Genomic DNA, 27,742 nt, shown 5'->3' on the forward strand with positions numbered 1-27,742 from the left:
CAGATGGTTCCCTTGTCGGTCCTGACAAGCCAGTCTATTCCATAAAAACTGTTTAAAAATTCTTCCTTACAATGACTTAAATCTTTCTAACTTCCACACACCCATTTTATTTCTGCCCTGTGGACATTCACAAATAAACATATTCTAAAAACCTCTTTCTCTCACTTATTTTCTCCTATTTTAATTTTAACCTGCCCACTTCCATCAATGTTTATATATTCTCTGACAAATTTTAAAGTTGAGGGTAGGGGGAAAGGGGACATTTTTATCTTTCAGTTACTACCAGAATAATAAAACAATTTTAAATTTAAAATTTTTAAAGAGTGATTTTCAAAGCACTTGAAAGTGGTCTCAAAGTGAGCATTTCTTTTCAGAATGATAGTTTGGATGCCTTTTAGCACCTGTATTTGCTGAGCATAAGAAATAAGTCCAGCCTATTTATCCCATACTTTCTAATTACTCATTATAGATGCCCATCAAGGTCGTTTTGGAAGTAAAGGCCAATACATGTAATGAATTTTATTTTTAAAAGTCAGCTTTGCCTCTATGAAAATGAGGCATTAAGCTCATTAAAATCAGACAATTGTTCTTAAGAGTAGTATGTGAATAGTGCCCTGGGACTTGAAAAGTGGTGGGCACATAAGAGACCCTCAATAAATATTAACTCATTCAAGGAATAATCAGTTCAGCATATTCACTCTGTTTTTCATTAACTTGGTTTTTTGTTTGTTTGTTTTTTCTTTAAAAAACGGTGTTTGGGGGAAACTTAAGTGTTTTCTATGAATCTTGTGTGCTCCTAGCCCCATCTGAGATTCCATTTCAGAAAGTCAAATGAGGGCTAGGAAGCTAATAGGTTTAACAATTTCAGTGATTGCTTTTGCAAGGTAATTTCAGGTTCATTGTCCTAATGTATTTGGGAACTTTGAACTATAAAATTGTGACTAAAGAAGTAGTATATGAGTAATGATAGACTAGGTTAGAACAAATATTAGTGGCTAATGAAACTTTTGCATGACTAGCATTTAAAAAATCATTTGCTTGTTTCTTTTACATTCATGCTTCTGTCACTGTCTTTAAAAATTAAAGAAGTCTGTAACAACAGTCTAGGCTAAAGTATCAAAAAGATAAGAAAATAAAGAAATCCTTAGCTAGGGTGGCCAACGCTCAGATGGATTTATAATCAAGGGAGAGGCTTAAGGCTATATGAATTTAATATGATGAGTAAATATTACTGTACTGATGATTTGGACTTCATTTTATTTCCCACTTGTAAAAGAAAGGTCATAATAATCTCTAAAATTATTTTCTTTATATTTTCATCATAATTATCTAGACCATTTTTTCTCCTTCACTGCACTATATGACCTCCTTGATGAAAACGTGTTTAAATTCAAAGGCATTCTACCGAACCTGAAAAATTACCTTAAAATATTAAGTTGTAAGTTTCTGCCTGCCTGTTTATATCATATGGATAAGGTTAAAGATATTCATATTCCCATACGGAGGGGCATTTACCTTCTATTATCTTTTACATGTACAAGTATATTTTATTAGAATGGATTGTGGACTAAAGGTTAGAAACAGCTGACATCGCAAGTGGTCATATTCACATGGTTACACAATAAGCTCTACATTCATATTAAATGCAAAAACAGTTGGGTCTAAGAACTTTTGTTGCTAGGTATTTTTTTTATACTCTGCTTTTTGTCACCATATGACAGTAAATTCAGGTAAGTCCTCTCATTGTGTAACAGAATTCAGATCATTGCCGACAGTCTTCATAGCAAAGCCAAATGGGTTCCATACTCAGTGTCTTCAGAAAGTCGTGAGCAATCATGGATGCGTTGGGAGAACAGAATCAACTTTGCAGACAGAGTAGACCTTTGGATGCTTGCCAGATTTATTTGTTAGGATGATCCTCTACCTTTACATCTTATACGCCCGTGTGTGTGTGTGTGTGTGTGTGTGTGTGTGTGTGTGTGTACCTTTTTCTCTCTGCAAAGCCCTATATTCTGGAAAAAAAAATAAAAAGAGATGGAAACTAAAACAGGAAATTTGAGGAGATCCTAAAGAACTGATAAAAAGAATCCCTTCTTTATTTCAGAAATTTAACCTACCATATGAACTGTTTAGTAAATTAATTTAGCATGCTAATTGAGGTGATATATAGATCTTCTGATGAAAATAAATTGAGATTTGCTTAATGTGCCTCCACTATTTTATAAGGTACAGTGGAATTTGACAGCGCATTTGTGTCTGAGAGCAAGTTAGGAATTAGATTTTTCTCTAAAGATGAGGGCTCCGTGTCTCTGTAGTTAATTGGACATCTGGACATTTGCAAGGTGTATGAGGAGCGGTAGGGAGCTATGTAGCCTAAAGACCCAGGAATAGGAAATTTATAATCATCTGTTTCCTTGGCTATTGCACAGGCTCACAAAACAGTTTATGAAGAAAAATTTTTAACTGGGAAAAACATTTTTAATGCAAAAATTATTTTTGTTGTTAGAACAAAAATGAGGTGTATTACAATGCTAGGAAACACTTTCTCCAATCTGTGTAGTTTTAAAACCTTTGTTCCCATCATTGGGAATAATCAGTTGATTATTCTGAAGTATGTTGTCTTTAATAAAGTGGAAAGGCGATAAGATCCTCCACATGAATTTGGAATAATCAGAATAATTAGATGTTAGATCGGATATGAATTTGATAAGGTTGATGAATGGCAATTCTGGAAAGGAGTGTAGCCCTCTGTGGGAAAATGTTGGATGCCAAGCTTCAGCATGGGTGGCCCTCGAGAAAGCAAGGCTAAAGAGGTAGACAGGAAAATATAGGTCATGGCTCTAGTTAGCCTCTCCAGAGATCACATGAAAAACCCGCTTGGGTTGTGTTAATGCTATTATGAGAGATATTGGAAGCAGAGGAGACGCTATACAAAAACTGAACAGGATATACTTCAAGTATATTAAAGAAAGTGATAACTTCAAAAAATCAAGGGAACGTAATACCAGGAGGCTGGAGAGTGACACGGGCATTGAGATGAGTTTGGGAAATTGAGTTTAGTGAAGAGGGTAGATGGGTTTACCAGAGGGTCACATGCAATTCATTCTTTCATTCTTCATTTGTGAAGATTTTTTTTTGTACTAGGGAAGAGAAGTTGCCCTGTTCACTTTTATTCAATTTTCATAAATGACAAAAAAAGGGAGACTCTTGGCTACATATATGGAAAGCAAGAGGTAGTGTCAGGGAAAAGTATGAAGCTGATAAATATACTTTTATTCTTCACCTTTGCTCCTGCTACAGTCTCACCCTTTTGCTATCTGCCCTTTCTCTTACCAGCTAAATCTTGCAGTCTTGTGTGCTCAGTTCTCTCTGTGGACAATGGGAACCTAAAACTGATTCAGAGTCAGGAGTTAGTGACTCTGTGCTAATTCTCACAAAGGTTTTCACATTTTCGTGGTCTCCAAAGAATGAGGCAATAAGTCATTTACAGAATAAATCATGAACGGTAGGTAGATTTTCAGACATCCGTACTTTTTTGGGGGGTATATATTTGACTTCCCACTGCTTCTCATCTTACTCCCAATACAGTGACTTTCAATTCAATGCACTCTGAATATATTCATTTATCCAAAACACATTTGTCAAGTGTCTACTAAGATATGCTAGGCACAACTGTTGGTTTTTCAGTTCCTACAAGGAGCTTACGGTCCAGAAATGGGGGTTGAGGGAGCTAACATAAGATTATAATAAAGAGTGAGAAAAGAATAGCAGATCCAATGGGAACCCCTCAATGGGACAGTGGTACCACACAGAATAAGTTCAGGGAAGCCTTCATGGAAAAGATAAAAAGATAATAGTTGAATTTTGTGTAAAGTAATATTAACCTGGCGAGAATGGGAAATGGCACATTTTTTAGAAGGGGGAAAAGTATGTATGAACATAAAGAGGCTTACAACAGCACGCTATATTTGAAGAATTACAAGTCATTTGGCCTCCCTTGAACATGAGATGTTGGGAAAGGGAAGGGCATGAACAAGAGATGAGACTGAAGAAGCTCATGCAGGACCTCATGTCAACCTAATTGACATCCGTATCCTGGAGGCAATGAAGAAATAAATACAAAATTATTAGAATTGTGTTTTAGGAAAACCGAACAAAAGAAAGTATTCTGCTGGACTATGGAGAACTGATAAGAAGAAGTCAGGACAAGAGGCCAGGGGAGGCTAGTTAGGAGGCTCATGCAGTTGTCATGCAAGAAATGTAAGGTTCTTAATGATGGCAGTCATTGTGGATACAGGCAGGAGGGGACCAGTTGGAGGGAAAATAATGGCTAGTCTAAGATCCATGATTGCATCTGCTGAAAGCCATCAGAAAAGCTCCAACTTAATAATCAACCGTATTCTCCTTGGCATCACTTAGCCAACTATGAGGGTTTAAAATTTACAAATAAAGAGAAAAGACTGAGATCCAATTTAACTGTGACTTTTTCATTTGCCTAATTTCCTTCAGTGTAATACAAGTTCATACTGCGATATGTGAATCAAAATTATATATATATACTTTTCCTCAAGTGTAAAGACTTATGGATGGATACCAGGGAACCTGATGTTAAACAACTGTGTATGTTCATTTTTGAAAGTCAGGAAAATAGTTACTATTTCCTGCAACATCTAAAAAAAACAAACAAAAAAAAAAGTCATACAATGTGCCGTAAAACTGAAGGAAACGTATAAAAGTAAACTGCAAGGAAGGGAAACCTAGCTACCCCAAAGAAGATATCTTCCTCTTTAAAATTCTGCCTTGAATGCCCATAATCAAATAGGCTGAGTGACTGACACAGGACCCTTTACAGGCATCCAAGTCTTTTCTGCCTCCTAGACCAGAAACATAAATCTTGATTCTGTAATAAAGACATTTAAGGCAGAAAGTTATAATAGTATCCTCAATATCTTAAAGTTAGATGTGTCAAGACATTGGAAGACATCCATCTTCACTGTCCTGGTGATCCTCTGGTTTGTCCCAAGGGGATGCGGCATGTGTTTTCCTTGAAATTTTCAATAAAAGATAAGAAAATAATTTCTTTTGAATCATCAGCTTTCCCAGCTGAACTCCTGTGAGGTTGACTTGTAGAGACAATTAAACTGAGCATTTGGTCAGTTTACGTGAACATTGTTATTGCAGCATTTGTCCCTTTCCTGACAAATTGCATTATGCCTCTGCCCTTCGCACCATTAGAAGGTCCAGAGGGAACCAGGTGGTGATGAGGAGGGGCTGATCTCACATTTGTCAACCCTGAGGCAGAGCCAGGATGAATTGCGAACTCCCTTTGATTCTTTACACTGGGTAAAGGGGGCGGGGGCTGAATTCGGGTGGGACACACATTTGAATGCTGTCCTTTGCCTTTGAACAGAAGGCTATCATCTCTTTAGTGTTCAGAGTGAATGTGATGCCCCCAGATTTGTTCAATAATTGCCCTGATTTGTGCCTGAGGCTTGACTTTCTTCTAGCTAAACGTTGTCTCCCTTAACACTCGCCCCCTTTACTAACAAAGTGGCTCTTTCATTTGCTCTGAGCCTAGCAGCATCATCAGCTTGCGCTTCAGCTCTAAGCCTGATTCAGCATCACAGACTTGTCTTTGTGAACATTTCCCTTTCGCCCTCCTCTCTCCCCTCCTTTAGGAGTTGAAAAAATAATGGGGGGTTTAAGTTAATGCTGAAACATCTGTTGACTTCTAAAGAAGGTGTAGAGTTTGTAATAATGCACAAAGACAGGTAGCCCCTTGGATGGAATTGTTGGTCTTCTCTTTTTTATTAAGGAGGCTGTGACCTTGTGTGGCGTGCCATGCATTTGGAGTGGTACCAGGGCCAATATAACACAGTAAGTTAGGACAGTTTTTAGAAACATGCGGATGCCTTTAAAAGATGCATCAATATATTCTTAGTGTGGCCTAAGATACGGTCCCTAACGCCTCTGAGAATGAGTTGTGAAATCAGCAAAAATAGAGACAATAATATCCACCTCGCCGACAGGGAAGCAAATGCAACACATATGTAAAGTACTAATATGATGTGCTAAGTATTCCAAAATTATCGTCAGCAGTAACTATTTTCATTGGCATAGTTGTTTTTCCACTTATACTGTGATCAACTGCTCCCTAAGAGAGTAGAGACAGGAGCCAACTAGAAGAATGTGTGTGACATTGTTCCTTCCACATGAAGTCACAGAGCTGATCAAAGCCCTCCTTTACTCCAGGCCAGTCTCAGGTGTGCATACAGTGAGTAAGAGCAGCACTGCCTCTACCCTCACAGACCACACCTTCCTGTAACAGTGAGGGATGGAGCCGAGTGAACTCCAGAATAAGACAAGATAAACAGAACACTTGCAAGCATGATGAGTGCTCTGAAGAGAAACAGGGGCTGAGACAGAGAACAGTGGGAGGAGTAGGTACCTCATTGAGTTTGGCTGGTCAAGGAGGGCCTATCTGAGAGCCTGGTGTCAAGTCCTCAACTTTATTCTCCTTCTCAACATCAAAAAATTACCATTTCCATGGAGTAAATATTTATACTTTTAATTCCATTCATTTAAAAAAAAATACACAAATAGAAAAGGCTGTTGTGAATTCAGTGAAAAGTTTTTACACAAATGCATACTTTATTCATCAGAGCGATATCAGAATATGTTTGAAAAATCGAAGTAAACGTATCATATAGGATATGTTACTGATTTTCCTGAATATAGTCCCGGGTTTGCTTTTGGACCTGAGCATTTGGGTACTTTAGAATTAGTGTGAGTCCCCTGAGTTGATCCCAGTAGACTAGGAATCACTGACAGAGTGCAAAAAAGGATCAGTGGGGAAGAAAGGAGGCCTGAGCCCTATTTCTTCCTTTTTTAAAAACTAAACAAAGAACAAAGAAGCCACTTAACTTTTTTGAGTCTGTTTTCTCATTATTGGAATGAAGATAACATTTATCATTAACTTCGTAATGACTATGTGACATTGAACTCATCTGAAAGGAAAGTTCTTGCAAAGCACTTTGAACTATGGAATGATACAAATATTAGCAATGGCTCGAAATATGGAATTCTATTAATATGGAATAGAATTAATTGTTTAAAAAAACTAATATGTCAAACTACCTACTTTGCCTGCCACTTTGTGGATTAGGAGCCTGAGGAACTTGGCTGGCATCTGCTGCTTTAGCCTGTGTCCACTAACTAATGTGAATGTGGGTCACATCATAGGCTCAAAAGGGAATAGGGATTATTATCCTCAACCCACTAATCTCTGGGGAGGTTATTCCATGTGGGCTATTTCAATGCTATAGAAGACCACCTTTCCTCCTATTCGAAGTAACTAGGAATGTCTTTCTTTTTTTGTCTTATACATATTCTCTGCTCCCTTATAAGGAAAGCTTTGCTATCGAAAGAGGTAAGATTTCCTTTAGAAATCTTGCAGAGGACCAGCAATTCAAAAAGGATTCTTAATATTTTAAGTTGAGAATAAGGCACTCCAAAGGCAAAGCATTAACAAAAACAGACTGAATGCATTATTATCCCTTATAGACAGAATTTTAGCCAGACAACAAGAAACATTTTTATTCTTCACAAGTCTCTAAAACTCCTTACATCATTTAAAATACAGATTAGAAAAAAATGCATATTTGAGAATATATTCTGTGACAATGAAATATTCTTGCTATATGTTTCTTCATTCAACGGTATGAAATACCTGCTTTGAGATATTTACAGAAATTACTTAACAATACATTTAATAGTAAAGGTATTTACCTTGATTTGCATATTAATTAAATGTATAATACATTTTTTTTATAAGAAGACAAATATGTGACATTTTAAAAACTTTGTTTTTTACCCAACCCTCTGGAATTCCTGAGCTAACCACTTCAGTCTATTTTAAATTGTTTCTTCTGGTTTTACATATTTATTCCTAAATAAGCTGTTTATTCTATGATTTCTTAGCATTTTTAGACATCTATGATTGACTTTCAACTATTGGAAATTTCAGTGTTGCTCTGTTATAACTCCTTTTCCACCACAGGCTTCCATCCCTTATCTCCCTAATATAGTAGTGCTTTTTTTTTTTAAAATTGTATTGCTTATAGCTTCATAACTGTGTAAATATCATCATATGAATTTATTTTATCTTACAACTTTTTGTTTTTACTGAAGTTAGCGATCATATATTTGCATCTTTTTCTCCCTCTCTCTCCAATCCCCTCTTCTTCCTCTACTTCTCTCCCTCTCTCCCTGTCTCCTTCTCATTCTCTCCTCAACTTGTCTTTGTTCCCTTCTTGCCTTAGATTTCTAAGTACAATACTAACATTAATGCATCCCCAGATATTTCCAAAATCCTAAAATTCCCAGTGAAGCCTAATACATCACGTAATCTCTTTATTGTCCCCTGAATCCAATCTCATTGGAGTCCTCCGCCCTGTGTCCAGCTCTAAATCCCTCAGTGCCTCTCCAGGCTTGTGACACAGCTGCCTACCTGAGACCTCACCTTGTCTCTTGTACTGGAAATGCCTTCTGCCTCTTTTGGGGATACCCTACCCCTTATAATATCTCACACCTTCTCTTATATGCTTTACTCTCCAGTATTGGTAAAATTCACCCTTTAGTATTTGCCTAAGAATAGATTAAATGTGGAATATGAAATTTTAATGTCTTTTGTATATCTTTATTCTTCACAAATAGTTAATTGATACTGTGCTGCATATTGAAATCTAGATAAGGACTTTATTATCTAAAAACCTTAGCTTTTAATAATTCATTATCTTATTTCCGTAGTTCACTTTTTGACATCCTTCATGTACTAGTGTCGGCTCTCCTATTCTCTTTGTTCTAGTGTGTTTGTAGTTTTTCTGTTTCTTTGTTGCAATAAGGAGTTTTGGGAGTAAGGTACAGTTATTTGGGTATAACTAGTAAGTTATACCTCCTTCATGAAACCCCTAAAATATGTCCATTTAACACATTTGTTGTTTGCCATCTATAACTAATTATTTATATTTTAAAAGCTTTTTTAAAAAAAAAGTTTTGAATAATCATTTTAAAAAATAATGAAATTACTGAAAATACAGTTTGGAGTAAACAAGCTTTTGAACAGCATATAATTTTCTTTTACTTAACATTTTTAAGGATTAGATTTGAATTTTACTTCCATTTTCCAGAAGTCTATCATTTTACTTCTCAGTGTTTGACTCGCTTTAAAAATTCTACTCAGACATTTAAAAATGGAAATAAGGAATGAATAAACTTTGATAATGAACTGGGGTGGCTTAAGGAACTAATGGTGAAAGAAGTCTGTGGTTATGGCCTATTTTTGTAATGTATCATATAAATATACCACATTCTGATAAATTTGGGCTATCAATCAAGTCTATCCTAGTTGCATCACATATAAACTATGCCAAAACAAGAATTATCATATTTTATTTTAGAGAAATGAGATCAGCATTGGCCCTAATGGAATCAAACAATAACTTTGCAGAAGATTTCAAGGTCTTCATAAACCTGCCACAGTACCTGTGAATCATGGTGTTGTCTCCAAGAAACTTATGCTATATAATGCAGCATATTAACTGAGGGCAGGCAACTTTCTGCCCAACTTAACAATGATGCAGAATAATTCCTACAGAAGTATTCCCATCGATGGGCATTGGAAAGCAGGGAAATGGGAACTAGAACTCATGAATTGTTCATGTTAGGGTGGAGTTAGAATTCAAGATGTAAAAGCAAGTGATCTTAGAATCATACCTTGATGTAGCATGAAAATAAAGGTGTTTCTATTTTTCAGTCCCATTAAATTAAAACAAGGGTATCTGGATTTTGCTAATGTGGCTGACATCTCATCTCCATTTTTATCAAAGAGAGTTTATCTTAAGGTCCAGGCCTATGGCAAGCAAAAGTACCTAACTAAATGATAAAGCATTGTTTCGTGTTCATTTTATATATTATGATAACATTCTATCGATGGCAATGATATTGGTTTCCATTTACTGTGATGATATATATAGATATTCTTCTTATAATACATATGCTGAAGTGAAAACATGAATTGATTTCAATTTTTAAAAATCACAGATAATAGTTTAAGTAGCGAGCAAATATATCAGAAATTGTAAACGTGAAGCACCTGCAGCTGAGGTTTGGGCAACACTGGCACAGGGCGAGAAGACAGGTATGGATGGACTTTGGTTCTGTCTATAGCAAGAGTATGACACAGCCAGGCCATCAACTTTTTCAACTGCTTTTTCTTCATCTAAAATTAATTGTTGAGCTAGATTTCTTAATAAACCCCTCATATGTGATTGCAGGGATTTTTTTTTTTCCTGGCACTTGACATGTGTATAGGTTATTTTGGTTTGATGCAAGTGGGGAGGAGTGAAAAATTATGAAGAAGCCGAAGATAACCATTCATAGTATCTCACTAAAAAACAGAGGAATTAAAGAACAGACCAACTTTATTCCATAGCAATGTAGTGCTGGTAGCACCTTTAATGAGCATAAAGACTAACCCCCACTGCCAACACTCATTTAATAAAACTAAATTTAAGGGAACTAAAGTGTTCAAGAAAACTTAAGTGGCTCATTATACAGCTGAGTAGTTAGAAGCAAAAAACTACTTGGATACTTCGACCTTGGCCTAGAATCCTGTGTCCACTTTGATCCTCTCCATATGATACTATTATCATCCTGTGATATGATTTTCTTGAATTTAATGAGCTTGTAAGAAGAAGTGAGGCTCATGCTTGGAATGCTGAATTTTTTTATATCCAATCCAGTCAGAAATGAAAGAAAGCTCAGCCAAGTGGGCACTTGACAATCACGTGACTAGCTTTGTCAGTACCAGCAGCTCATAAAAATAACTCAAGATTACTTTAGATAGTTTTATCCAAAAAAATATGTAATTTTTCCTTTAGTGGTTATACACAACTGAAATAGGGAATATAATCAAACCCCTTCCAGGAGAACATTATGAAGTTTAGAAAATATTATAAATTACTTCAGAAATTTGAACAATTGCATTATTAATTTGTTGTTCCGGTTGATGACATAAAAGTTATTCTCAAAGAAAAATGAAGGAGAGGAAATGTTTATATGCTTTTTAATTTTTCCTCCCAGCCCCTTACAGTCTATTGACTCTTCATCAATTTAATTATTGTGTTATATATGTCTAATGTACTTGCCACACAGGAGGCTAAGTACTTTCCTTCCCTCAAGGTAGCTTACTATTGCTGGAAAGTGATCCATCTAAGAGCCATGCTGGTTTCTTTGGAAATATCCTCCTATTGATTACTCTATAAGAAAGAACTTTAAGTGATGACTCAAGAAACACTACTGAGGAAGTTTACCAGTGTTTCCCTCTTTAATTATGACCTGAAGCAAATTGTTGAAACGAAGCATTAAAAAAGTCTCATGGAGCAGTGTAGTGACATGGACACTGAAGAAAATGGGTGGGCTTAGGCCAGAAAATGAACTTGTGAGAGAGTGATCAATCTGCAGCTGACTAGGAATATGAAAAATATATATTTATTTTGTTTCCACAATACAAACATTATATTAAATTATTTATAATGGCTCCCAAAGGAGAATAAGGTTTTAAAAGGTAGTAGAAGTAAAACAAAAATATTAGTATTTACTGAGTCCTGTTGACTTTCTTGCACAGAAACTTTCAGTGGCTTCCCCACGGTCTGCTGAATTAAATGCCTTCTCTTCATCATCACACTAAGTTTGTTCCCAAATGTGAGTCCCAGCCAGCTCACAGGGGCCATGCTCCAATTAAGCTAACTTCAAGAGCACGCTCTTGGTTGCTCTACCAAAATGGTTTTGCTCAGGATATTTCCCCTAATGTTCTCTTCCCAGCCAACTCCATATCTCTGGCTTTGGAAATTTTATTAATGCTGACAGCCTTATTTCCAGACCTTACTCTGAGAAGCCTTGCCTGATTCACCCAACAAGATGCAATCTTTTGTTCTCCTTTTCTTTGAGATACTTACCGCTCTTACCTCCTTTAACTACTGGTGCACTTGTCTAAAACTCTCTCTCTGACTTCAAGACTTTAAAGTTCTTGACACCCTCTTGAACACAGAAGTAATTTGTACTCAGCAAATTGAAAAGGTATCTTAATACCTTACAATATGTTTTAAAGAATTGGTACCTAATACATGAAAACATAAATAACCCAGAATTTCAATCACTGTTAGGGCTACAGAAGAAATGTCTCAAAAAGACTTTAGATTCTTTTCTAACTTTAGAAAAAGGGAGCAATCTCTTTGACTAAGAGACTACAGAGAAATAACTGTCAAACGACCTGAATTTCAAATAGATTTAGAAAGATTTAGCTCAGTGGAGATAATAATCTAGGGAAATAATATGAACTAAAGTGGAGAGAAGGAAAGTATAGGGTATGATCATGAAATGATAATAAATACTTGTTTGTTATAGTATATTTACATAGTTCTAGAAGATTGTTATAACTTGCAAATTATTTTTGTATAAATTTGTCCTCAAACTTCCCTGTAACACTTAGGAACTATAATCCTCTAAGGCCTGCTGGGATTATCTGTTTATTTCTCTCCCTTAATGTCTTTAGTGATTAGAAACAGGGAACAATTTACATGCACTTTTATTCCCCTCAAGGCTAAGCAGTTCTTCAAGAAATAAACAAATGGAGAATGATTATGCCTATTACACAAAATGAGTCCCTGAAAGAAGTGTGGTTGATTACAGAGCCTAGACTAAAACCTAGGACTGCTTTGTCCATGTCCAGAGCTTTCTTTCACATCAAAGCCCTCAGTGTGCCAAGATGGCAGGCTCAAACAGAGAGACACCTGGAAATGCATATCTACTGGGTGCTATATAGGGGAAGGATCCGTTTAACAATTATAACTGGCAAAGTGGAACATAAATGATATTTTTAAGTTACATAATAGCACTGATTAGAAAGCACTCTGAAAAAAATTACAAGTAGAAATGGAATTAAATGAAGATGTTGCATTAGTAGCATTACATTTCACAAAATGAATAAAACTACAAATGATACATTTTTAGAAATAGCTTTTAGGGAGAAAAAAACTAGATAATTGGTACCTAAAATTGCAGAAAGACAGGGAAAAAGCTATTTCTCCTTTCTCTCTAATAATATGTTGTCCATATATTCAAGAACCAGCATAAGATACTGCTTTCAAGAAGCTATCCTTGACATGTCCCATCATACTCTAATATCTCTTGGGCTTTCAATTAAAAGTCAATATATCTTGAATGTTAACTATGCATCTAGGGAATACAGAGCTGAATAAAATAATGTTCCTGGCCTCATACATGAAGGGAGGCATCAGACAGCTCTGTATGTTCAGATCTAATCATCCTCACCTCTCTCCAGCCCTTGGCCACTTGTTCTGTCCCCAACACTAGTAGGGGTTCCAACCCAGTGGTTCAGGGTTGAGAACTAGAAGAAAAATATCATGAAGAGGCATTAAGTATATATATTGAGTTCTTTGTATTAAGTTGTATTGTTATTGGACTATATATGTTTTGTCCAACAATTCAATACTCTCCACCAAAAAAACTGCAATTTAGCATCTAGATCTTATAGTGCACAAGGAAGGCACTCAGTTATGAACCAATCAAAATACTCCAATCAGAAAATAAAAGAGAAAAAAAACCTTTTAAAATTATATCTCAAAGGAAAAAAACACATTTCTTTTAGTAAAAAAATTATCCCTTAAAAAACTCCTTGCGATCCAAAACTAGCAGCTTAAAATAGTACCTATTTATTACCTCACAGTTTTGGCAGGTAAGAAGTCCAATGCACAGCTACCTGGCTCTCTGCTCAGTCTCAACAGGTAGCAATGTAAGGTGTTGGCCAGGGGTACATTCACATCAGAGACTTGGTTTGGGGAGATCCATTTCTAGGCTCCCTCAGTTTGTTGAAATACTCTATTTCATTATGGCTGTAGAATTGAAGGCTATATTTTCTTGCTGGTTATTGGTAAGGGCTACTTTCAGCTACTCACCATATGCCCCTCTCAGAGCATGGCAGCCTGTTTCATAAAAGCCAACATGAGGAGTCACTATCCTCTAAGACAGTCTTTTATAATCTCATCAAATCATGGGAGAGACATTCCATCATCTTTACCATATTCTGTTCATCAAAAGCGAGTCACAGATGCCTCTTGCACTAAAGGAAAGGGAATTGTACAAGGATGTAACTAATCGGAATATCAGCTTAAGATATGTCCGCTACAACAGTTTTGTTCACTATAGCCTATACATATGTAAAAGTTTGTTCACTTTTACCTGTAGCAGTGCTAGGAACCAAGAACAAGGATTGAAAAGTTAGCCTTTATTTCCTGAAATATGTATGTGAATATATGCGGACATTGTGCTGGATTAGGGATAAACAAAGAAGACACAGTCCCTTTAGTCATGGAACATATACTCTAATGGAGAAGACTAATATTAAAGACAAAGAAAAATCATACTCCCATGTGTAATTACAGTTTCTCATAAGCATGCACAGGGACAGGGTTCTAAGGAAGAAAAGATTAATGAGGAAAGCCCACTTGTGTTTTAGAGAGGATAACAAGAAAAAAACTACTCTGGATTTGGTGATCATTGCATGCTTTCCTAAAGAAATGTTATTAGACCACCAGAAAAATGCCTAGAAGCAATTTAAGCGGAAGGAAAGGGAACTTTAGGAAGGGAAAACAGAAGTGTGAAGGCCCTGAGGCAGGAGAGACTAAGTCCATCAGGGAGACTAGCAGAAGAGCCAAGTAACTGGAGGAGATGCTGTCTGGATACATGAAGATGAAGAGTCAGGAAGAAGCTACAAGGGCATGGTAAGGATTTTCCATTTATCCTAAGAGCAATGGGAATCCATTGAAGATTTTCAGCAGGAAGGTGGCATGAAACAATTTGAAAAACAAATGGAGAAAAAATATTTTGCATTTTTTTATCCTCAACAACTTAAAAAGGTTCTGACCTGTTATATGGAGTTCAGTGCTTTTGTGAAGCTGTTGGTGAGGTTTCTCTGGCAGTCTCTAGGGATGGCTCTGCTTAAATTAAAGTAATTGGTATTTAATCATGTTTCTGGCATGATAATTCCTGTGTCACGTGGAGGTTTTTTCCTTATTTTATAGTGACTGCAGTTTTATTTTAGGGACATAGCATTACAGGTGACATACTTCTTCTATTCATATTTGCTATCCTAATTTTCTCTGAGATATTAGAAAGACTTATCATATAAATAGATGTTTAAAGTACATTGACTTTATTTTGGGAGATTTCAATGGAGAAATACAAAATCTACGTTTTATGTTTTTCCTGTATTATTCAGGAAGTTCATGGAATAAGATAATGTTTTCAGTTTCCTCTCAAGCAATAAACAATATTTTTTTCTGTGATTCTTATCTAATTAGTTCTAAAGCTGCATTTCTATCTGAAAGGTTTCTGCAGTAACCTCATTTCCACATAGAATTCACTGCTGGTAGAAAAAGGACATGATGCTGAAGTTTTTTTGCTACCAGTTAAATAGCAAAAACCTTCCCACTGAGAAAACACAGACTAAACTTTATCTCATTAAGGCAAAGTCCAGATGCCTTGTTTACTTGTGGTTGAAAATCAATGTCCTATTGTCTTCTAGAAATACATAATTTGCAACAGAAACAAGAAACAGGAGGTATGTATTCATCCCTTTGTCCAATCTAGTAATTAAAATTCACATTTTATTTTTAGATGGACAGTTTTAACAGGTCAACAATAGTTTACAATGATACAAACACTCAATAGGGAACATTCTCTTCTATGGTAGAACTTTACTCATAGCTTTGTGCTTAGCTGACACTTAAATAATTGTTGAACAAATGGATAATGAGGGATTGAAGGATGTTAGACTTCTGAATTGCAGCTATTATTCTCACTAATTTGGTAGATGCTTTGCAGAATCTCGCCACCAGAATTGGGCAGAACTGATGTCACAACTGGGAATGATGGTTTCTTGCTTGCAACTTTGATAAAATGCAGAATAAATTCAATTACTCAGCAGTAGAGGATACCTTTCACTAAAATTCTAGGAAGGTAATTTCTTCTGATTACCCAAGTCATTTTGACGATCCAGGTAAATGGACTCCTTTGTTTCATTTTGCATATGGTTAGTGATATAAATTTTCTTCCTGCCTTTTGGGAGCCAAGATGTATGTTTTCCACTGTAGCATTTTACATAGGAAACAACAACAAAAAGCTGTATTTGGGAAATTGTGTCCCAAGGGCGCAATAAAGATGCCAATTTTCTGAAACAGATGTGGAACTGAACACATTGAATTATGAAGATGGAGCAGAATGCAGACAATTAATAATACGACTGCTCTAAAATATAAATGAGCGTTTTAAAGAAATGGCTTTGATAGTTGTCTTGATGTTGTACGATGAGCTGATCTCTACTCCTCGCTTTTTGCAGTCGATTTAAACTTGCTTTATTCCCTGAAGTCCATGTCTAAAGATTTGAAAGGCAGTAACAAGTCATACATCTTTTTTTCTACATTTCTTCAAAGAACAGAATTTTAAGAATATTACTGGTTACGTTGTGTACAGTCATGTCCTGGGCACATACTAATATCTGCTTGTAGTGTATCCTTCCAATGTACTTGGTTCTGTTTTGGAAGACTATATTTGGTGTTTATTTGGAAACTAATTGTTAGTGTAATATCTAATGAAAAATTAGGAGAAACATAAAGGAATTCGGTCTTTGTCTAGAGCTTAATTAACTAGCTCCTTTGAGTGCCTAAGTGTTTTCTTACTAACTTTTCTGTAATGTTACTACTTAAAAATAATTGGTGGAATGAGATTAACAGAAAAACAAATGTGAGTTCTCATATCCACACTTGCTTAGTTGACAATGTAACCAATTAGCAAAGATTTCAATCCATCCATTTATTAACCTTGGAATTTGTAGACTTTCTCACTTTTTGTAATGCATGTGTATTTCTCTGAGCCATGAGTGGAACCTATTTTATTTTCTTCAAAAAAAAATGTCCTCACTTCTCACTTGTCTAACTACTTTTCCTTCTGTGTTCTACTCCTCATCTGAGACACACTTAGGACTTCGCACCTGTCCTCTTTCTCTTGCCCCTTCACTGGCACTTGGCCTCCTGACTTCCCAGAGTCTGAACGCACCGAACCCCTGGGTTCTGCCATAGATCCTGGCACATAGTAGGAACTTAGTTATGTCAGTATCCTTAAGCTTTTTGGGCCTCAATTTTCTTACCCGTAAAGTAGGCATTATAATAATACCACCCTCATAAAGTATTTATGAAGGTTAGATGAATGAAATATGAACTTGGTTAGTTAAATATAATGTGTAAAGCACTTAAACAGAGCTTGGCAACATAGTATCATCATCGTCATCATCATCATCATGACCTTCATTAACATCATCATTATTCTGTGAAATTAAATGCTCATTAAAAGTAGAGATGTTTCCTTCTTTGAGAAAAAACTGCAGATGATCTCTCTCTGCTCCCCCCCCCCCCCACCCCATTCACCACTTCCCTTTCTCATCTTATAGACTTGATAAATATTCCAGGGACCCTTGGAAAGATATACTTTACTTTACAGATGAGAAAAAGGAGATCAAGAGAGTTGAAATATCTTACAAGGTCGCATAAGCTAGTGAATGAGCACCAAGTCCTGAATCCAAGTGGTCTGATATCTACAGCGTCAGCACATCTTTTCTCCTCAGAGGAATCTCTTTCCTCAGAGCTTCCCAGGGTCCTAAAAACACAAACCATCAGAGAAATATCCTGTGGGTTTATCCTAAGCTGAAACTCCTGGCCACCATTATCAGTCATCTGCTATCTGTTTATAATGGTCTGAAGGTTATTTCATAGGGCTCTTACCACAAAGGCTGATTAAAAGAAATATTAAGCTGTTTCTTGGTGGAGGCAGAGACATTGTGCTGCCCTGAAAGCTACCTGCATGCCCATTTGAGCTCAGCAAGAGGCAGACAGGGTCAGCTTCATGGGTGTGAGACCAGAAGGGTGTGGGTCCTTAAGAGGTCCCTACATTTAGTTTAATGTTGTGCTGTTGCTATCTTGAAATTCATAATATTTTTTCGAACAAGGAATCCCATAATTTTATGATCTCTCACCTTCACAGATTTATCTTTGTGATAAATCCTTGGGCACTCAGGGAATTTTAGCTCTGTTCTTCATGGAAGGAACTGAGATGCTTTTGATAGCAAAACTCAGGACTGTAAGCTCCTCAATTGGTACAAAAGATGAGAACTGTATTTTTATTACTGCAGTAAGCAATGCTGCATTTTGTTTAAGGAGAAGGCTCTTTAGCTTTGATATGCCAGTGAAAGAGGCTGCTCTGTGACAGCTGTACCCATAGATCAGGAAGAGCACTAAGACTTAGCACTCTACAGATGTAACCTGGGCTAATTCTCAAGCTCTCTTTAAAGAAAATTTGTTCTGATAGTTAAAATAAAATATATAGTTTTTTATATAAGAATAAAGTCAACTGTGCTTTATTAGAACTCTTGCAAAAGAAAAATAGCTTTACCGTGAAGATCAGCATTTTAACCATCCAACTCTATTAATGGTTCTATTGAAAAGTAAGGTAATAAGGTTAAACAATCACAGAAGTATATTGCTAAAAGCAAATAACTTTGGATCCAATTAGCAGTCTGTTAGCATTTCAATGTAGACAACTCCCAGAGCTCAAAGTAATAGTCTACACAGGATACCAGGCTACTTTTCACTGATATAAAGAAAGGCTTGGCCAAATAACCTGCCCTTCTTGGAGGGCTCTTCCGAATCATTTACCTCCTAGCCAGAGAGGAGAGCTGAAGAAGCAGACTAGTGGGAAATAGGGGCTCGCTGTGAATCTTTGCCCTTTGAATTAATTCTAGTTGACCTACTTGAGCAATGATTGAGGAATTTTTGATTCAGTTTGCCTCGATCTATCCCCTGGTGAGCATGGGCTTGTTATTTTTTAATGAAACCATTTTCACAGCCCGTTGTTTAAGGTCTTAGCAATAGAAGAGAGCAAGGTCATTATTTTGGTTCTTATTTCATTTTTTCATCAATTCTTCTAGTGCTGTTTGTGTTGGTGAATTGCTTTGAACCAGCATCTTGTTGCAGAGTGTACTTTCTAGCAAATAGCAGGATAACACGAACAAAAGGTAAAAATAATTCCAGATAAAGACAGATGAGAGAAAAAAATATGTGTGTATATATATATATATATATGCATATATATCTCAAATACTTTTTCAGAATTATGACTATATATTTTGTCATCTCTTCTGATTTATATAAATAAATATTTTGGGAGTTACTTGTCCCAGTATTGAGCCTTTCCAGCACAAACCAACACTGATCTTTGGAAATCAATTTTAAAAAAATATTACTTTATATTTTTAGCTGTTTAAGTGAACTCATTTACTACTGTTTTCATCTTTTGGCAGTTAAGGTAGGTGAAGGTCAATTCTTGTTCTACCAGGAGGAGTTTTCCAATTAAAGACATTTATTCTTAGTAGAAAGGGGGACTAACTACACAGTTAGCTTCCCCAGTTTGTGAGTTCTCATGACTACCTTTCAAAAATTGCCTTAGGGAAAAATATTGCCTCAGTAAGATTTCAGGTGCCTTCACGAATTATTCACAAAGCTTCAGGAGTGGACAGAAGTCTCAGAAAGAGACTGGTCACAGAAGTCAAGCTTAACTAACTCAAAATAAAACAAATGGAGTAGCGATACTTCAGAAAATAGATTTATTTTACAGTATCAGAGCTTCAGTACAACAAAAGCACCACTTAGGGCAGTACATCTGTAGTACTCAGTAGAGGTTTACAGATAAAATGTCCATAGCTACCCAGCCATACATCTTCATTTGTCTTTCTTGTTCTTAATAAAACTATAAGAGAATAGATTTTTCAAAACTGAGTATCATTATCATAACTTTAATCTTATTTACATTCAAAACTGTCCTCCAGGATCGATGACTAGAGGAGAGACATACAGCAAGCGATCTTGAAAAAAGCAGGTTGTCTAGGAATTGCTTTTAAAATTCCATTTTTTGAAAAAACAAGTCTGTAATTTGTGGAACAGCTGGCTATAATAAAACATCAGAAAATGTCCATTTTAGGTTTTTAATTTCAAGTGAATAAGTGATCACAGGAAGGAAATATCAACAAGCTAAATCTTCTCCACATAAACCTGGTAAAATTACACTCATGTCCATATTTCAGAGGTGGGGGGTGGGTAATTAGACCACAGAAATAATAACCTCATTCAATATTTAGAAGCAACAAAAAATTAAACACTTGGAAATGTTAATGCTACTCAGTGGAACTTTCTAATCAAGTCCAAGTGCCAACTTGAATAACTAATTTAGAAAAAATAATACAGGAAAACATTAAGATAGAGTAAGTGTACTGTGAGTTATCACTCCAGCCCACATAGTGCGTGTGTTACAAGCATTTTATAGAAAGTGTCTTTTACCTGCCTTTCTTAATATTCCCTTCTTGCTTCCTCCAACAGCACTCTCCAGTCACGTAGTATGATTAGTTACAAAAGTACATCTAGGTTACAAATTCAAATGATGTTCACTCGACATTTTATGTTTTATTCTATGATCTCTTTAAAATAATAATTCTTAATATATCAGTGGGGGAGACAACATTTGCAGTTAACAGGCATGACTTTTACATTCCTTCTGAACCATCTAACTTCCCCATCTGTCCTACTCCCACCTAGCATTTTATCATGAAGCGACACATAATAGAAGAGCAGTACAATAAATCTAGGCCAATGACTTACTATGTTTCCCCAAGGGTAGAAATCCCTTCTGTTTCTTTTCTCTTTTGTTTCCAGGTTAAAGGGTGCATTTGTGGACATCTAATACTGTGCATGCTGATCTGAAGGAATTTCCCTGGGGGGATGTGAGATGCATATATCTTCTTTATAGTCTCCTGGGAGATTTTTACTTTTAGATAGTCACTCTTAAGTCAATGTGGCTTTAATCCTTCCAAACCAGTAATATATGTCTAACTAAATTCATTTCTAAAACATCTAATAAATTAAAACTCTCTTATCTTTCTATCTTGTGACACTTTTAATCACTTTGCTGTGATAAGATTTCTATGGTTGAACAGTCTATTAGAAAAGTGTTTAAATAATCCTGTCTTAAAAATCACTCTGCGGAAATTAAAGTTTGTTTATTTTTGACAATAAATCATAATATATTTTTAAAAACTGTTCTGCCAATTGTTTAAATTATGCCAAAAAGTTATAGCACTTTTAGATGAATTAATGACTAATTTTTTAAATTTGAATGTTTTCTCTTAGCCTAAAACTGTTTCAGTCATATAATTATTTTCTACTGACTCACAGAAAATGTTAGAAATTACCATATAATTACTCAATAATGAAACAGATTTCTGCAGGGATGGGGGCTTGGTTAATAATTGGGTACATTTTAAAGATATTTAGTTCGTCTAGGCCTCCACAATACAATTCTGTAAAAAAATAATATTTTCAACCTACATTAATAAATGAGTACCTATTACAAAATACCTTTCCCCCATCAAAAGAACCTGGCTCACTTCACAGTTCATACAACATAGTACTTGAAAAAAGTTAAGAGATTTATCATCATTAAAATAGTCATGACAATGTCTACTAAATAGTTTTTTTCTATATTTAATAGGTAGTCTCACTGAGTTCTAAGTTTACGTATAAAATAAGTAGTGTTGACAATGAAAGAAAAGAATGAAAGATATATTAGACAGAAATAATACTTATCTGACTGTGTAGCCTGCCTCTTATAAATTATTTAATATATGAACATTGTTCAGCATAATTTCCGCAGTTCTCAGAAAATGACAATCAGTAAAACATACTGGAAAATGATTTAGATTACTCGTAGTCCCAGGCTCCCTATTTTCAAAAATGTGTCAGTTTGGAAGACATTTAGCCTTTGTCTCTCAGATTTCTCCTCAGTACAAGAGTAGGTTAGAAGCCCATCACCAGGTTATTGTGAATTAAATATGGAAGGTGCTATGAAAAATGGAAAGCTCTGTAAGAGTTAGCTTCCTAGAATTCATTTAGAATCATCAAATTTTAGAGCTAGAAGAAGCGTTTCAAGATGACAAAACTCCCCTTCTCCATTTGAGGAATAAGGAAAGAGCCCTAGAGAGATAGTGACCTTTGCTCCATATTGCACAGGACTTGGACCTCAATTCAGACCTCTTGACATTTTGAGCCACCTCATTTGTTTACTTGTGGGTCTGTTTTGTTTACATCCTTAGGATGTAATCCAAAGGATAAATGCCAATGGAATCATTCAAAAGTTTAGGGTTGTGTCTTTATCTCTTGAAAATGTAAAAGAAGCCAAAAATGAGAATGCTGTAGAGATTTCTCCAGTGGTGAAGTCTCCTGTTTAGAAGTTCTGGGGCATGTGTCTGCTTTTTAGCAAGTTAGAAATTTTCCTTGCATAAAAAATTTTCCTGGCTGCTTTCCAGCTAAGCATTTTACCAAATCCTGACTTCAACCCAGCAGTGGTGACTGGAGCAATGGAATGAGTTAGACACTCTGTTGAGTCTCCCAGTTTCCCTTTTGTCCGAGGTGATTTTTCTTTTGTTGATTTTGCTTCATAAAGAATCAGAATGACACTTCTTACTGTCCAACAACTGGAATGGAGATTATGATTGAGAAATAATGTTGTGATTTTCATAAGTCTCAGGGCAAACTTTTAAACTATTTTCAAGACAAGCAATGAACTTCGAGCTATGCTTTCTCCAACAGAGCTCTCCAATAGAACTGGAATGCGTACTGCATATGTAACTTTAAATTTTCTTGAAGTCATATTAAAAAGTAAAAATAAGCAGATAAAATTAATCTTAAACATTATTTTTAACTTACATATCTAAAATATTTCAACATATAATCAATGTTTAAAACTATTAATAAGATATTTCACATTTTTTATATGTCTTTGAAATTCAATGCATATTTTATACCCATAGTACATATCAATTCTGATGCTAAACTTTCATTGAAAATGTATGATCTCTATTTGATTTCATAGAATTTGCATTTGAAAAAGTTAATTTATATACCCAAGTTGTACCAAAGATAATGAAAAATTTTCCTGTAACTTGAGTATCAATCAATTTTAAATTTAAATAAATTTATATAAAGAAAAATTAAAAATTCAATTTATTAGTATATTAGCCAGATTTTAAGTGCTCAATGACACATGTAGTGAGTGGCTACTATATAAGATAGCATAGTTCTACAAAACTGTGCAGTGCTCTTGTTTAAGCTTATCCCTATTTAGTGGGAGAAAAAAAGAGACAAAAACCTTTCTACCCATCTATTTTATCTTATTTTATTGACCAATGCTTTATTTTGTTATGCAAACATCTGTTACATACTTTCTGTAGTAAATATTTATATTTTCCCTTTCATACTGAATAGTAAAATATTTATTATAAAAACCAATAGGAAGGTAAATATTGGGAGATTGGCCAGATTTCCTTTCCAACGGCTTTGAATACTTTGTGGGTTTGTATATCTGTGAGTCCTGCTTTCTAAATACTTTCAGTGTAACCTGCTTTATTTCACTTGATTGCGCTAGTATGATTAGAGACAAGTGTTTTAAATAACAGGCCTATCAAATTGCCGACTAGGAGATCTATGGAACATACTTAGGAGATCTATGTTTTTTTGCAGCATTTCCTGTACCTGGTCAAAAAAAAAAAAAAGAAAGAAATATTCAATTGTACAGTGGATTTTTACCTAGAAGATTCTAGAAAATATTTTGTTTTATAAAATGTAGGCTTATTACTTACAATTACTTAAAAAAAAATTGGTGTCTGAGGCCATGTAGAGATATAGTATAACAAAGGAATTGAGAGCATGACTCTGGTGGCAGGCTGACTGTGCCAGTATCACGATTTTGCCGGTTATATATAAATTACGTGAATTTGTGCGGTTACCTCATATTTCCAAGCCTTTGTTTCCTCATTCTGAAATGGAGATCAGAGTAAGATCTACTTACTAGGGTTGTTAGAGAATTAAATGAGTATATGTCCTCAGCCCTCTATCTGCTAGAGGGCAGATGCTCAGAATATGAATTATTATTATAAAGACTATAGGCATCTCCTCACTTTAAACTTATCCCCAGAGTTTGAGAGGAAAAGCAACTGCTATGCATTGCCAAGGTAAAGTCAAAGAGGAGATGCTCAATTTCATTTTGTTGTTGTTATTTAATTACTGTGCAAGTGTTTCTCGTAAGAAGCAAAGGAATTGTTGATCAGTTTCACTGTGAGAATTTTGCTATTTCTACCTGCTCCAAGATGACTAGTTTGCATCTGCTTTGAAACAAGACTTTATAAACAAATTCTCCAAAATGATTCCATGAATAATAGATCAGATTTTTAATCAAGGTATGGTTTTATGTTCTGAAAATTATAGCAAAGATAAACATCATGAAGTTCATTTGCTAGTTTTATGTAGCGCTGGATTGGTAAATTACTGTTCTCTTAGCTGTCATATTATTGTTGTTATTGGTTGTTTTTTAATTTACATAATCTTTCATATTCCTGGACTCCTATTTCTCAGAACCTTTTTCTGTATTATTATTATTAATGTGGCATGTGTAATGTTTATAGTGTTTGCATAAAAATAGATCATCACTGGTTGGTAGTTTTCAGTATTAAAGCAAATGTGCTTACTCATTGAATATGAAAAATATCCTTCTGGAACAAATGTAGAACTATCCATCTCTTAAACAGAGTTCTTATGTGTTTTGCTTATCTACCTAACAGCTTTGAAAACATAGTTTTGAAATCATTCCCATACTTTTTAGGAATAGTCAATCATTTAGGCAGTTTCCATTGAACAGAAATTCATTAAATAATCAGGCTATTACAAGTAAAAATATTTTAGGAAGGGGATTTCTGTCAGCTCAAGTGGGAACCTACACTAAAATGCTGTTTAAGATGCATTATCACAGGCAAAAATATTTTGCTTTTTTGACAATATTGGTAACAAAAGTTCATAGTCAGGTCAGCAGTGACAGAAACACAGGGCTTTAGAATGTATTCAGCATTATTTTTAAAACTGTTAATATTGAATCGTTAGCATTGCATTTGGGTGGAATTTTAGAGCACTTGTTTTTTTTTAAAGTAGAACTAGGTCAGAAAGTGGCACAAGATTAGAAATGTCAAGATATTTAATATAAGATATGGCTGTGTATTCTTAAAAATATCAAATTTAAACAAATAGGGCACTGTGTCACATAAAACATGAATGCATTTTTTAAAAATATTATTTAAAAAATAATTAGAATACATATAAATGTTTTTCTTCTTGATTTTAATTACTTTCTTTAAATTTCATGTTTTAGTTATGTGAGGAGTGAAAGAGAAGTGTTTCTAGAAGACCAGAGTTTACATTAGTTTGAACGTTGCCATAAATGTCCAAGCCTTGATAATATGTCTTGTATTTTGTTGACATCTTGTATAGGTTTTAAATCTTGATTATAACCCACATAAATGTCCATTAAAATTGACTAGAACATCCTCATTGAGAGAAAAAAATTACTTTACCACATTAAATTAAGCATAAGAGGAACATAAAACAAGGACCTTTTTGTTGGGAGGTGAGAACAGCTCCAGTATTCATTCCACACCACAAGGTGAGGACATGGCTAGGGTGTCTTCTACTATCAACATTCTTGTCCCCAAAAGAGACTAGTGAGTCACAGCCCTGCAAAAGCTTATATTTGTTAGGAAGACCATCACCATTAGGGAGACTAAGAGATCATCTGCATCTCAAAGATAAACAAGCATTAGCTAGAGAACAGAGGGCTTCAGATAGAGACAATGAAATGATCAAAGGCATTCATGTTCAAACTGTGAAACTATGCTAAGTGTGCTCAGAAGAAAGAAATATTTGAATGCATCAAAAGATCGATGCTTTAGTAAAGAGATAAGACTGAAAAAAAAAGTAGAGACATGAATTCTCAGCCAACAGGATATGTAGAGTGTATGTGGACATGAAAGTAGCGTCAAAGAGACCAATTAGAAGTTTGTTTTAATAATACAAGAGTGTGCTAGGGGAAATGAAGAAATAGATGAAAAAAAAAAAAAGGCAGAAAAATTACAGAGCTAGACATTGAAATAATGATAGGTTGTTAGGAAAGAGTCAAGACAAGATTTAGACTGGATACCAGTAGTAACAGTGTCATCATTAACAGATTCTTTAAGTAGCAAAAACATTCTTAGGTGTCCTTTGGCAAGGACTGAGGTTTTTGATTTTTCCACTTTGTATTAACCTGATTCTGCCTCTGAGCAACTTTTAGTTTTTGGTTTATGTAAAAATTGTTATCTTAATATAGCCTGATTTTTCTCAGATTATTACTTAAACATGACCAAAGAAAAAATTTCTGACATAGCAGAGTTCAAAAAAGTATTAAATGAAAACAAGACTAAGGAGTTGCATTTCGTAAGCATGTGCAATTTGAGGTCCCAGGAAGATATCCAGATAGGTTGTCTACTGGAAGTTGACATCATGGGACTAGACTTTGAGCCACTGGCCAGCATTGGAGATAAAGTTTGGGTAGCCATCAGTAAACATAATAATTTTGTTGTAAGAATATGAAGATTTACAAATATAAGAGTACTTTTTTTGTCAATGGAAACTTCTGACACTTTTAATGGCAATACCCTAAAATAAAACACTTATTAAAATTTCTGTTTCTATATTCTATAAAGGATCATTCAAAGTCATTTGGCTTGAGTTCTTACTTGTTTAGTGATGATAAAAATGAATTTTAATGAAAATATAAATTTTTTACAAGAACAAAATGATATTGAGCAATAGAACATTAAATGTTCTTTCTGCAAATTGTAATCTACAGTTTTTATAGGTATGAGAAATCCAGTGTATCTACACCATAGGCAACAAATCATGAACAGCACAGTTGTGTTTTTAGAGCATATCTGAAATAAAATGAAGTCTTTATGAGCATGAAAGTTTTTCTTTCTTTAATTGAGAATCTACAAATCAGTGAATGAAAACATGATAGAAACAGGGAACCCATTATTGCTACAGTGTTTGAAGACATTTCACTTCACTCAGGAAGATCCCCCACTGCCACTTTTAAATGGGCCCTAACCTCCCTCTGGGCACAAATGCAATATGGGAAACTCTTCTCCTCCCCTTTTAAAATTCTGTTCTTTTCTTACATTCTTTGTTTAATTTATTGGTAGCACCAGTCATCCAAGCCAAACACTTTATATCTTTCCTCCAGTACCCATAGCCAATCAGAGATCTAATCTTCTCAATTCAGCCTTTAAGGATCTTTTAAATTTTCTTTCTCATCTCCAAAACCACCATTTTGATACAGGCTTCCATTACCTCTCATCAGATTTGTAGTATCCCTTTACCTACCTCTTTTTTGTCTTTTATCCCTTCCAATCCCTCTTCCACACAACCACCAGAGTAATTATTTTTAAATGGAAATATGGACCTGTCACTCTCCTCTGAAAAATTACTTAATAGCCTTTTGTCAGGATGTCATTCAATTTCTTGATTCCACCAGGCCCTTATCTATTCTGTAGCTTTTATCCATACCAAACACATGCATCCTTATGTTCCACCTCTACCAAACTTCCTGTACTTCTTCACAGCTGCCCTGGTTTGGACTACTT

General features: G+C 35.1%; 1 protein-coding gene across 2 annotated transcripts in view; it reads left to right on the forward strand.

Moving 5' to 3' along the window:
* Window positions 1–27,742, forward strand: part of UNC5C (unc-5 netrin receptor C) — a 326,765-nt gene that overhangs the window by 117,326 nt on the left and 181,697 nt on the right. The gene's annotated exons all lie outside the window — the stretch shown is intronic.

This window comes from Rousettus aegyptiacus, unplaced genomic scaffold, assembly GCF_014176215.1.
Source record: "Rousettus aegyptiacus isolate mRouAeg1 unplaced genomic scaffold, mRouAeg1.p scaffold_m13_p_10, whole genome shotgun sequence".
Classification (NCBI taxonomy): domain Eukaryota; kingdom Metazoa; phylum Chordata; class Mammalia; order Chiroptera; family Pteropodidae; genus Rousettus; species Rousettus aegyptiacus.